This window comes from Cuculus canorus, chromosome 9 (genome assembly GCF_017976375.1).
Source record: "Cuculus canorus isolate bCucCan1 chromosome 9, bCucCan1.pri, whole genome shotgun sequence".
NCBI lineage: Eukaryota > Metazoa > Chordata > Aves > Cuculiformes > Cuculidae > Cuculus > Cuculus canorus.
Genome location: NC_071409.1, coordinates 22,972,986 through 22,985,787, shown reverse-complemented (window position 1 = coordinate 22,985,787; position 12,802 = coordinate 22,972,986). Strand labels below are relative to the sequence as shown.

At 41.1% G+C, this 12,802-nt stretch overlaps 1 long non-coding RNA gene across 1 annotated transcript; it reads left to right on the top strand.

Annotated features, from left to right (window-relative positions):
- The first annotated feature begins 365 nt into the window (after positions 1–365).
- LOC128853070 (uncharacterized) lies at positions 366–9,396 on the top strand. Its single transcript, XR_008451306.1, has 7 exons — positions 366–946; positions 4,408–4,627; positions 5,402–5,601; positions 6,658–6,845; positions 7,216–7,410; positions 7,905–8,075; positions 9,195–9,396. It is a non-coding gene; the product is annotated as an uncharacterized LOC128853070 (long non-coding RNA).
- Positions 9,397–12,802: the final 3,406 nt, after the last annotated feature.

The following is a 12,802-nucleotide window of genomic DNA, read 5'->3' as shown; positions in this document are numbered from 1 at the left end:
TGTGGTGCACAAAGTAGAGCACAATGGGATTTTCTACTCAATATAAAGAGAGAAGAATGGACAGTAAAATATATTTATTAATGATGTGAGAACAAAGGCTTTTTAGGTTTGTTAAGGAAATAAAATGTTGGTCCAGGATAGCCATAGCCTAAAATCAACAACCTGAAATATAATTTGGACTTGAGTAAAGTGTTTATTTTAATCCCCTATACCTAAACTCTGATTTAGCTTTCTATCTCTTTTTTCAAGTGTGGCTAAATTATTAAATATTGAAAATCTTCTAGCATACCATTATGACTTTTTCAAGATGGAACACTTCAGCTTATCAGAGTTTTTGATTTACCTTACCTGTGCCTTTCCAGGAAATCTGAGGTTAATTCCTGAGCAGTTCATTGCTCCAAAACCAAAACTTTCCTGCAAACCTACAATTTCCCACTCCTCCTGCCTTTCCCTGATTGCCACCTGCAAAATAAGAATTTCACATCACTCTACGCTGAGAGGGATCCTCTTGTGCAGTGAGTAGAGGAATGAGAATGGTGATGAGCAGCACAGCCAGACCAGTATCCAGCAAGAGAGATTGGGGTGGAAGTAGGTTTTACAGCTGTCAAGCAAGGTAAGCACCAAGAATTAATTGCGTGAAAAAATCATGTTTACATAATGGGGAGATGTACTTTTTAAATAGCTTTTTCTTTGTTGTTGTTTTTGGCATTTCAATATGCAGTTAATTCAGCGTTAAAAGACCCCAAACACTCCACAAACATTTCCATGGCATGCAGAGCTGGCGTTTTGATCCATGTGGGAGGGGAAAATCTCTCCTGAAATGCAGCGTGTGAACACGAGATGGCACTTGGATCGCATGGATGGAGCAGAGCCCATCGGGGGACAACGGGAGCACTTTATTTATAGATCTTCATTGAAAAGCAGGAGAAGCGGAACGAAGATAAGGGTGCGAAAGATGTGCTTTTGGTGTAATGTGTGGACTATATTTGCTTTTTAATGCTTGCTGTTTCTGCTCCAGGTTGGGATGTTCTTTGGCTAAGGGTTAACTTTGCAGTGTTTCCCACAGTGAAGATGCAGGTGGTGGGTTTTGGGATATTGGGATGTAGCTGCTGTGATCAGTGTTGCCCCTTTTTTCTGTCTGGATGTAACTAATGTCTTTTCTCAGCTTTGGGATTTTACCTGCAACCATCAGATTGCCATGTGCACCTTTGCTGTGGGGGTTCTTTTTCGTCTGATCCTAAAGGAGTTTGTTCTTTCCTCCTTTGCATGCAGTGCAGTAGTTTGGAATATTAGAAGTCTACACTGGGCTTTCTGGTTGGGATCTTGCTGGGCCTGGGGAGCTGATGGGTGTTCATGGTAGGAGTTCTGCATCACCCTGCCAGGATGCCTCCCTTGCAGACTTTCTGGGGAAACATTTCTGCTTTTGTAGTTTGTGGTCTTTTTCACTAGCTATTGATTTGTTTGAAAATTCATCACCAAGTGATCAAGAGTTGCGTGAGCAGCTGAATCATAGAATCATAAAATCACCAGGTTGGAAAAGACCTCTTGGATCGAGTTCAACCGTTCCTATCTACCTAAACCACGTCCCTGAGCACCTCATCTATCCTTCTCTTAAATACCTCCAGGGAACAGCCCCATTATGTTCCACGTGTGGCTCTGCTTTGCCAAAATATCTGACATCCAACCTCTTTTACGCAGAGTGACGGCGCCATGGGGCTGTGCATGTGTGTGGAGGTGCCTCCACTGACCCTTCTTGCCATGCACAGCCTGGCCACCCTCTCCACACCATCTCCCCTCTCTCCTGGAAGCTCCTATTGCCTTGATATGTTCACTTCACTGCTATAGAAATGACCCCACTCCTTGAAACCACCAGCATTTCAGTAGAAATATCTAATGCCATAATGTTAAATAGCTCTAACATCCTGCAGACCGATGTGATTTATTTTGCTATTAACATATATTTGTAATCTGAATTTCAAACTATTAGCCTGTCCAAAATAGTACTGTTATTTTTATCACAACTCTGATGCTGTCTCTGGCTGGGGAAGGTCAGAAAAATCACCTCCACAGGTTTATTTGCTTAAGTGCTGGTGGGAACGAGCGGGTCTCCCACTCCACTCTCATCTGAGTTAAAGGACTTAATAGAAAGCAACAGCACTTGTGTGAGCTGGAGACAGAACATGCTCAGAAGAGGAAATGCAGCTACAGAATATTTTTTGAAGGTTAAATTCAAAATCTCTCTGCCCGAGAAAAACATGGGAAAAGCTATCTTGTGCTGTGGGAAGGGTGTTTGGTAAGCTAAAATGAAAAAGCCCTGAGTTTCCTGCAAAATACATGACAAAAATGCCAAACATGAATCTCCACCCCCTTTAAACAGATCAGGCTTTGAATAATAAAATAGTAAATTCAATCTGAAACAAAAATTTTACGCCAAACGACAAAAAGGAGTGCTAGTAATTTCACAGTAGCGTTGCATCTTGACGTGCTCCTCCATTACAACAAAACCACAAAGTTATGAGAAACATAACCTTAAAAATGGAAATGCCAGCATCAAAAATTGGTGTAAAACTGTTGCTTCCTTAGTGATCTGATTGCGTTGTAAATTTGATTGTGCTGTAACTTTCCAACAATTATGAAAACATTTATGCATTTTTATTAGCACTTGTGAATTATGTGGGGTTTTTACTGTTGAGTTATAAGAGAGAGGGGGAAGCGTAAGCATATGGTAGAGATCTTCAAAGTTCTCAACAAAGGAAAAAGTAATGATTATATTTCACTTAATGAATGTCATGTTTAATAGTGTATTATTTTTCTGCAAAGATTTAGCATAGTCTCAGGGAAGGAGAAAGAGATCACTGATGGCTGGAGAACCTTTTCTGATCTCTTAAGAATAAAACTGCAGCCCAGGGTGTAATGACTAATGACGAGGTATCTTCTCAGCACATTACTGCCAAATCCTGTAGATAATAAGAAAGCAAGGGGAAGACCTGTAGCTGAAGCAAGCTGCCCTGGCCTCGGCAGTGACTGCTGGGATGAATTAAATCCCTGATGATGGGTCAGGTTTTATCAACTACTTAATCTTTGTGCACATCCAGAACATGCCATCAACTAAAAGCAATTTTCTCTAGATTTACACTAATTTTAAATAGGAATTGATCTCCTCTCTAGTACAAGCCTGTTGATCAGTGACATATCCTTAAAAGAGGGCCTTGCAGTCCTTTTCTTCTGTGATTTTGTGATCTTGATTGTGCTGCAAGCAGCTTGTTTTATCCACAGAGAGCCCCAGTCCTTTACCCAAACAGCTCCGCAGGCACTGGTGACTGCAAAACCTGTGCTCACCCCAAACCTGAGAAGTGCTGACACGGCCTCATCTGTCTCTTAGTGTTTAAAACCCCATCTTGTCCTGCAAACAGGACAGGGTATACTCAGCATTGGTGAAGCCGCACCTTGAATACTGTGTTCAGTTTTGGGGTCCTCACTACAAGAATGACATTGAGGCATGGGAACATGTCCAGAGAAGGGCAATGAAGCTGATGAAGGGGCTGGAGAACAAGTCCTGTGGGGAGTGAACTGGGATTGTTTAGCCTAGAGAAAAGGAGGCGAGAGGAGACCTCATCACTGCCTGCCACTACCTGAAAGGAAGTTGTAGTGAGGTTGATGTTGGCCTCTTCTTCCTATTACCAAGTGATAGGATGAGAGCAAATGGCCTCAAGTTGCACCAGGGGAAGATCAGATTAGATATCAGGAGAATATTTTTCACTGAAACGCACTGCCCAGGGAGGTGGTGGAGTCACCATTCCTGGAAGTATTTAAAAGATGAGTAGACAAGGTGCTTAGGGACGTGGTTTTAATAGTAGACAGGTATGGTTGGACTTGATGATTTCAAAGGTCTTTTTCAACCGAACAGTTCTATGATTCTATGAAAAGGGTGGCAGCTGCCTTTGCTGCATCTTCACTCTTTCCGAGCTCCCTGCAGAGGTTCTGCCCAGCTTCAGGTCCCTGCATCACTCTAGGAGGTAGCTACACAGGGTGCACACAGTGCAGCTGGCTGCACATTTAGCTTCTCCTCTGATCCTGAGCTTTCTAGCAGCATATCTGACTCTTTCAGCTTTTCTTCACCTTCACTTTGTGCTTCACGGGCTGGAAGTCGTTGCTAGGCATTCAGCTGGTTCACAGTGAATGGCTGCAGCAGACCAGCATTTCAGTTCAGATCCTGTAAACCAGGTTTGGGATGTGAACCAAGTTGTGGCTCTTCTGCCCTCATGATAGTCAATCATTTGATGTTCATTTATTTAAAAAAAAAAAAAAAATAGCAAATCAAGGAGAAAAAGCAATGTGCATGCAGTTTCCTTCTCCTTGCAGCTGCTCATCCTCTGATGGTGTTTTTACTTCTCCTTGCTTGTTCAGTAGGATCAGCCTACACCACATCTAGAAGCACTCAGTGCTGTGGCAGGACATACAAGAGGATGCTGGGGCCGTGCTCCTGCAGCCTGAGCCCAGCCAGTCCCGTCACAGCCGGAGGGTCCCTGTCAGCATGGGTTGGAGCCCTTGGACTTGCAGTTGTTCAAAGCACCGGGGAAGATTTACAAGGAAAATCACAACAGTTTTCTCCAGAAGGGCAGTGCAGGTGAGTACAACTTATATCCCACTTTAAGCTTGTTAAAAACTTGCTGCATTTCACTAGTGAAACGGAGATGTTTGGGAATGTGATGTATAAGATGTTGGGACTTATTCCTCCATCTGCACCATACTGTGACAAAGGCTTCTGCTAAATGATGTACTCCACTGCTTTCCTTTCCAAGGTTTCTACTCATTCTTTTTTCCTGCTACTCTGTTCTATTTTTCCTGGCTTTCCTACTTGGGGATCAATACTGGGCTTACACAGAAATCCTGTTGCCCGATGAAAGCAGCTTTGTTATGTGGATCTGATGAAGGATAAATAGTGCCAGTGAAGAAGGAGCCTGGCAGCCTGACCTGGTACTGCAGACAGTCATGGGTCAAGTTTTTTTTCTATACGTCACTGAATAAAGCCACTAAGCTGATTTTTAGCTCTACTACTGGGTACCTATGTCGATCAGTACAATCCCTGCTGGTTTGGCTCTCGTGCCTATGGATGGAGATGGAAATTTTGAGAACACCAATGTTGTGGCAGCATCATTTCCAATGATGCCGCAAGTGTCATCCTTCTGATGGGAACAACCCCGGCAGCACCCAAATATGATGCTGGTCATGACCTGCTGTCCCCCTTGTGCAATAGTCTCAGCAGGGCACTTGTTTTGTGTTCTCTGTGGAATCATGTTCACCAAAGCATCAGCCTTTGCTCTTCAGAGCCCTGAAGTTATTAATACTTCATTTTTAGTGATATATTAGGGATATCATGGAACTTTAAAATGTCTTACAGCTGGTGGAAATGGGCTTTGTTATATGTGAAAATGCTGAGCTGGCTTCCGGAGGGAGCAGGAGCTTGTCTACTCACAAAGTGAGCGTTGCACAAACTTGCACCTGTATTTGCTGCAAAGGAGGCAATCAGATCCTCACTAGAAGCATAAACTACTATGCAAAGGATAAAGTAAAAGCCCAAGGAAAGACTGCAAAGAAAAGGTAAAAAGAATTTAATCAATATCACCGATTTTTCATTTTTAATACAGAGGAGAAGCTGAAAATATTTAAGCAAAAATGACTCAAGGTAGTGAGTGTCTTCAGGTGCATTGGAGGAAGTGGAGGTAGGATGAGAGAAGCAGGGAGTTTTGGACAGTCCAGCTGAGGGATGAGGTTTCTGCTCCTAAGGTTACAACAACTCCGAGTACACAAGGTATGGGTCTGGTTTTTGGTAGATATCAGCCTCTCAATCAAGCAGAATGATGGGGTAATTAAATGAAAAGAGAAAAAAGTTGCTAAATATTTATCATGCATGAAGCCACCTTCCACCTGTCAAGAGAAATAATTGCAGAATGATGCATCGATATCCGACTTGCTGAGATCTGTGTCAGCTCTAACTGGGAAGTAAATAATACGCAGAATTTAACGGTCAAAGCTACTTGAATTCAAATGCCATTTTAACGAAATAACCCAGCTGTCAGAAATGCCAAAACATCATTTTACAATCATACTCAAGTAAGGGCTGTGCACACTTCACCCACACAACTAATCTGTTTCCACATCTCAAACTACCTGGGGCGGTAGTTCTTCTTCTAAGAGAGAAGGCTGCTGTCTTTTTCCCAACGGTGAAGCAGGATAAACCCTGAAAGGCTTGAAAATAAATGCCTCAAAGGGAAAGAAGGAAGTTTTCAGAAGTGCCAGGTTCTTTCCACAGGTTTATGGACGGCTTTTTAAACTTACTTTTATGCTGTTCTAGATGCTCAGTCCCCAAGTCTGAAAATTCCGATGGACGGACACATTTGAAACCATTAATGCACTTACAGGTAAGCAACGGTAGAGGTTGTTCCCAAGCAAAGAGATTAAAGAATGTAATGTAAAATTATCAGTGTGCGATTTTACTGTCAGTAATGAAAAGTTAATATTGTTTTTCTTACTGTTTGGAAAAGAATTAAAAAAACAACCTTCCAGAAATGAAGACGTGAAAATGTTAACAGCTTAGACTCTCCAACAGGTTAGATTTCATACTTCTTTACAAGAATCAATTCATATTAATTTCAGTCTCCCAGGACTACATCCTTAGACAACATCGGTGAATATAGCTCTGTGCGTGCTGGTGAGAGTTTGCTCAGTGGACTTACTGACAGAATGGAAATTTTGGAGTTCACAGACACATTGATTCAGTCTGTTCCCTATAACACCTGCAGACAATGGTGGGGTAAAACTGCTCTCTGTGCTAACTAATACAGGTAAATCCAGTTCTCTATTTCCTTTGGGGAAAATTTATTTGCCAAAGAAAACTTCATTGTAAACCTGATTTATTCTGAAATATTTCATAAGTCTATCTATTACTCAATCTAATCATCAACTCATCTATTTCTCATTCCAGAATCACTGTAGAGCCAAATAATGGGAATTACTCATTAATTTACTTCACTTTTCATGTGCACAGCACCAGAATAAGTTCATATTCTCTGCATCAAACCATACCTAAAGCATAAAAATCTAGTTTTCTTCTTTGAAAGCAGATGTAACAATGGGCAAATATAAAAAGGGGGAAAAGGCAGACAGTGAAGAAAAATCCTTGGTATTGTGAGTCGCTTTGCTCTTATTTTCTAGAAGGATCCAGCTGGAAGGTTTATGAGCAGTGAACTGGCATTTCTGTGTGGTGGAGCTCGTCCATCACAGCCGAGTGGGAGCCAACTCAGCTCATTAGAGCTGGCAATGGGTGCTGCACGTGGAGGAGTGACAGCCCTGCGCTGGGGAGGCAGCAGCGGAGTTTTCGTTTGGGTGCTTGAGCAGAAGGAGATGGAGGTCGGTTACCACTAGCCGTAAAAGTCAGAGGTACTGAAAACGTACTTGGAAATATGTATAGAAACCATATTTCTGGTGTGAAGTTCCCCGCAGATTTGCAAGTCCTGTAGGTATGCTAAAAGTCTGGGGGGATAGACGGAGATGCTGTGGAAACGTATAGCTGCAAATAAATTGGAAAGATTTTTGTGATCATAAACCAATTCACTTTGAGTAAGGAACTTTATTAAAAAAGTGAAGTGTTTACACACAGTGAACATGGCCTTCCTGCCTGCACTGGAATTCATGTTTTGGTCTTGTCTGCATTTACATCCCAAAATGTCACACTTTAAGCACAGCCTTTGGTATCTTCCTTTTTTGGCTTCAAATTCTTGAGGTCACTCCCTGTGAATTATAAAAATGTGTACTAAAATGTGCAAAGCTCTGGCTAATTATGATGTACTGATTAATTTCAGTAGACAAGTGTGGCAGTTCTGATGAATATTAATATTTTTTAGGCTGGGAGCTGTTGGCAAGAAGAACAAGTTAACTGCATGGGTAGTGAGCATGGCAGAGCACTACAGGGTTGATCAACGTCTCCTTGACTTTGCCTGGTGATGATTTCAAGTCTTGTCTGTGGCATCAACTTTCCCCTCACAAAACATAAACTGTGAGCAACTACAAATGAGGTATGAATGTTTCTCATTAATTAGAATCACCCTAAAATCACTGCCACAGCCCGAAGAAAGGAAGAACGATTCGTTGTCATGTTTCTGTTTTACATCTCCCACTGTGTAGGAATAACATGTTACTTATTGAATGTTAAGCAATGAGATTTACAATTAAATGACTTTCTGGGAGAACAACAGATTTGTATGGTAATATGAAACTTACTGCAGATGCAACATCCTCACAAATTGGTACACATGGGCTACTTTGCTTGCTAAAAGCTCAATATGTAGTTTCAGCAAACATTAAGTAACAGCAGCAGCAGCAGAAGATAATTTCATCCTCTCTGTTGGCCATGTTTTCCTCCTTGACAGGCCAGCACTGTCAGATCACGTAAAAAGCTGTGAATGTGCTCACATCAGCCTGACCGTCAGTCAGGGCTACAGCCCCATCCATGGCCACATGCTGTGCAATATTGTGGCTTTAATCAAATGCAGTGATATTAACATGGAAAGTTTTTTGCAAGCTGACAACTCAATTACAAGTGAAAAGATGCTATTATATTGAACTAAATTAAGGAAGGTACTAGAAACATTTCTTACATGAAGGTTTTTGAGACTTGTGACACGGAGACAAAGCTTTCAGACCTGTAATCAGAGGAGTGCATCCAGGTACACGTTCCAAAACCATCATATCTAACAGGAGAACAGTGTCAGGGTATGCACTGGTTTTATATATTAAAGGGATGTAGGAGAACTTTTTTCTTTTTTGACTTTATTTAAGTAAAAAATACACATGTGAAGTAAAAAATGTGCTACCTTCCACTATATCTTTCAAGTGCTGAGGTTTCTGTTCTCGGGCATCTACTGCTCTCCTGGCGGGGTCTGGAAGTTAAAGGAGGGTGATTGATATGCTGTGGCTCATCTGCAGGTTAATTATAAGAGCTTTCAAGATATTCCTGCTAAAAAGCATTTAAGTTTGTATTTTTGTAAGGTATCTATATTTTTTTCCAGTCATTGAGAAGAAATAAGTGTGCATGGCTGGGTCACTTTAACCAGCGTAGCATGTGGTAGTTGGATAAAGAAAACATAAATGTTAATAAGAAAATTTTTTCCTTTATATTGCCTCCTTTTCCCAAGGAAAGTGCTCCAGGATGCCCTTTGGTGTCACAGAATGGCTCTGTGGAGGAGATGAGCTCAGCAGCACGAACAGCCTTGGAAGCTACATTTGGCTGCTTGGGTTTGCCTGGGTGTTCCTGCTCATGCCAACTTTTGCAAGAAAAACTCCAGTGAAAGTAGCTTTCCTGAGACTGCAGATGATGCTTGGAAGCTCCTGGGCTGTGTCATCATTGTAAGGAGTGAAAGAAGCATTAATTGGAGTGTAACGCAGTGGGAGATGGTGTTTTAGTTTGTGGGATGGCTTTGTGGAAGCCTCTTTCTCCTTTTTTTGTGGGGTGTGGGGAGTCTCTGGAGTACCTCTGTGACTGAGGTTCATGGTAGAGGAAAAGAATAAAGGAATACCTTCAGGTATGAAAGAGAAAGAGAAATGGGTATATGAAAACCGTGCCTGAAGGAGCTGGGGAAAGCTTGCTTGGTGCTGAACCACACAGAAGAGAAATGACTGATAGTGTACCCAGGACCTACCATAAATCTTAACCTCTCAATGGGATGATATGTCTGCCTAGGGGGTTACCTTCTGCCTGTTGCCTTCTGCAGCATTTATACCATCGCTTACACTCACTGCTAAGCAAAACAAGAGAGTTCAGTTCCCTGAGGACTTTGCTTTTTTCCTTCACATGGCTTCATACCCCCGATATTTACTTTCCATTTTTCTGTCACGTGGCTTGAAGGTGGGACTAGTCTTAAAGTTGACCTCTGTTTGCCAGGGGGTACCTGGAGTATTAGCATTGCTTTTAAAGACAGGAAAAGATTTAATAGACTCCTCAATAAACTTCAGCCTGGCTTTCTGTTCTTGGAGGTCTGGCAAGACGAGCATAGAGGTGATTAACAGTATCATTCAATTTGTATTTTCTTGACAAACACCCCTCAAGAAATAGCCACAAGTTAATAGAGGAGTTTTTGTGTGAAGATCACTGAAAAACCTGTTGCGATTTGCTGTAGGTCTTTCGAAACTCAAGATGACATTTGAGATGATGAAGATCGTCTGTGACTAATCCTGGCCTTTTGAACTCCAAGGGATTTTATCTGTGCCAGGATTATCCTGGACATTTTAATACAGTTACGTGTGTATGTCAGGTAAATGCTCCTGGTGTGATTTTGAGGCATGCAGTCATATTTAAGACCATATTTCTGTCATCTGTGTAACACAGCACAAAGGTGTGCAATAGAAAAAGACAGAAGTGGCCTTACCTGAAACCGCAGGTTCCTACTCGAATACCCTTTAATTACACAAAACCACCTGAGTGAGCTTTGGTCTCAGGTGGAATCACTGTTCTTTTCTCAAAATGTTGGTATATGTTGGAGTATCCCTACAGAAGCTGATAGAGTCATGCAAAAGCAGCTGGCAGTCAGCCCAGCGTAGTGTCTGGAGCATCTGTTTTAATAGCTGACTGTCGTAGTCTTAAAATGAAAAAAAAGAAAACGCCAGAATGCTATGGACTACAAAAGCTCAGAAAAAAACCACATGAAGTTATGGTTATATAATTATATAATATAATGTCTATTTTATATTCATATATATATATATAAGGTAATTAAATTATCAGAAAACCTACAAAAACTCTAATCTCAGTTCTACTGATTCATTTCTAAAATTGTCTATAAATCTCCTTGGTAGCCAATTTTATACTTCTTGGAAGACAATATAAAAAATGAATGAGATGTAAAATAAGAAAAAGATTGGGATCTTTTTTCTTAAGGCAAAAAGCTGACCATGTATTTCATTAATGCTTCTTAGTATCCTACCTTGAAGTTCATTGTAAGACCTTAACATTCATCTACAGTGATAAAGTACACAGAACTGGGGAAAAGAAAGAAAAGGTTATTACATCTGCTTTTATAATGTATATGAAACATACTGTGACCCACATTAGCTTTTACAACAGCAGGAGTGATGGAATATGGGGATGCAGCCTCATGGATACAATTATGTTCCAGAACATCATTTCTTGTGCTTGGAAAAAACTGGTATTACTGTAATTACCACAACTAAAATTTAGTGTGTTCTGCTGTTTTTAAGCTGAGATGGAAGCAGGGAATTGAAATAGATGATATGGTTTCGCATATTTGTCAGAAAGAAGCTTTCTCCATTAAAGAATATGTTCTATATAAGGATGTTTTACAGGCTTATAAACAGCATCTTAAATCTACAAAATGTGCTGCTGTATCTTATTGCAGCAAGACGTGTCAGAAAAGAGTGTTTTGGCTGACGTTCTTATCTGTCCTGAGCTTTGCCCCTTTGATTAGTTGAGTTTTTTTGGTGAGAAGTCCTACAAGCAGGAGAGATCGTTGGTGCAACAAACCAAACTCCTGACACAAGAAAGCTGATGCCAGGTTATTTAGTACAGAAAAAAAAAAAGTTTATTTATGTTATGCATGAAAATTGCATTGTCATTATATATATATATAGTTTCTGCTAATTTAAATGAACATACAGAGTAAGGAGATGAGTTCTCACTGCACTATATTTATATTGCATATAGGACCGTTCTTAACAGCTTGGGTTTATTAAGTTCATACATGGAATGGAAATCAGTTTGAAAAAACATACACAGTTTTTCTAGTAACTCTTAACAATCAGTGTGAAAACCCAGCTACCAAATGAGCGAATTGGGTCATGAGGGAGAAACTCCCTAGATTTTTACACAAGAGCTGGAGGACTTGTGTGATCACCTCTTTCAGAGGCTAAACATTAGGTCATCCCTACTGGACATAGGATATCCCTACCCCTTTGTTTTTGCCATCAGGATGCGATGGCTGATCATCTGTAGGCTTGTCATGAAGGTAAACAATCCTTATCGCTCTTGACATTTCAATATTGGAAGTACTTTTCTGGGTTAGGCACCAGTGAGGCTGACGGATGCTCCAGCTGCCTCTCAGTACCCAGAACCGCGTGGTGCAATTAAGCTTTTCTATGGAACCAGATGGATGAAACAGTAGCTCCCATCCAAAAACTCTGGCACATGCCAGGGCGTAAAGTAATAGATGGAAGGCATTGAGGCTGCGGGTGGGTTTGCTACATTTTACTTGCTGGCAGGTTTTGGCTGTCCCAGAAGAGCAGCGAAAGGATCTCAGAGAGCACATGCTGGAGGGGGGTCGTCACCCCAGCATGAAGGTCAGGGGTGGCTCTGGCTTCAGATTTAGAGCCTCTAGGAGGGTTCTGGTGTCTGCTGGGTGCTTTCACAGGCTTGCAGCAAGAAGGCTTGCACATCAGTTCCCTGGGACTGAGACAAAATGCTCAGCTCCAAATTTTTTCCTGAAAGCTTAAGGTCAAGAAGAGACAGCAAGAAATTAATTTTTTTAACATGCTTAGTCTCCAGTTTTAATTGAAAGAATAGCATTTGCATTGAATTTAATAGATAGCATATAACAGCCTCTTACCAAGTCCTTTATATTGCATTAAAAAACGAAACCCAAAACAACCTGAGGAGCTACTGGCTTTCCAGCAATCCTTGTGACTTTTTATTTCCTTCCTCTTTAAAAAGAAAAAAAAAATAGAATCATGATCTTTCCTGGGACTTTGAATTGAAAGCTGAACATTTGGATTTAATGAAAATGGTATTTCTTGA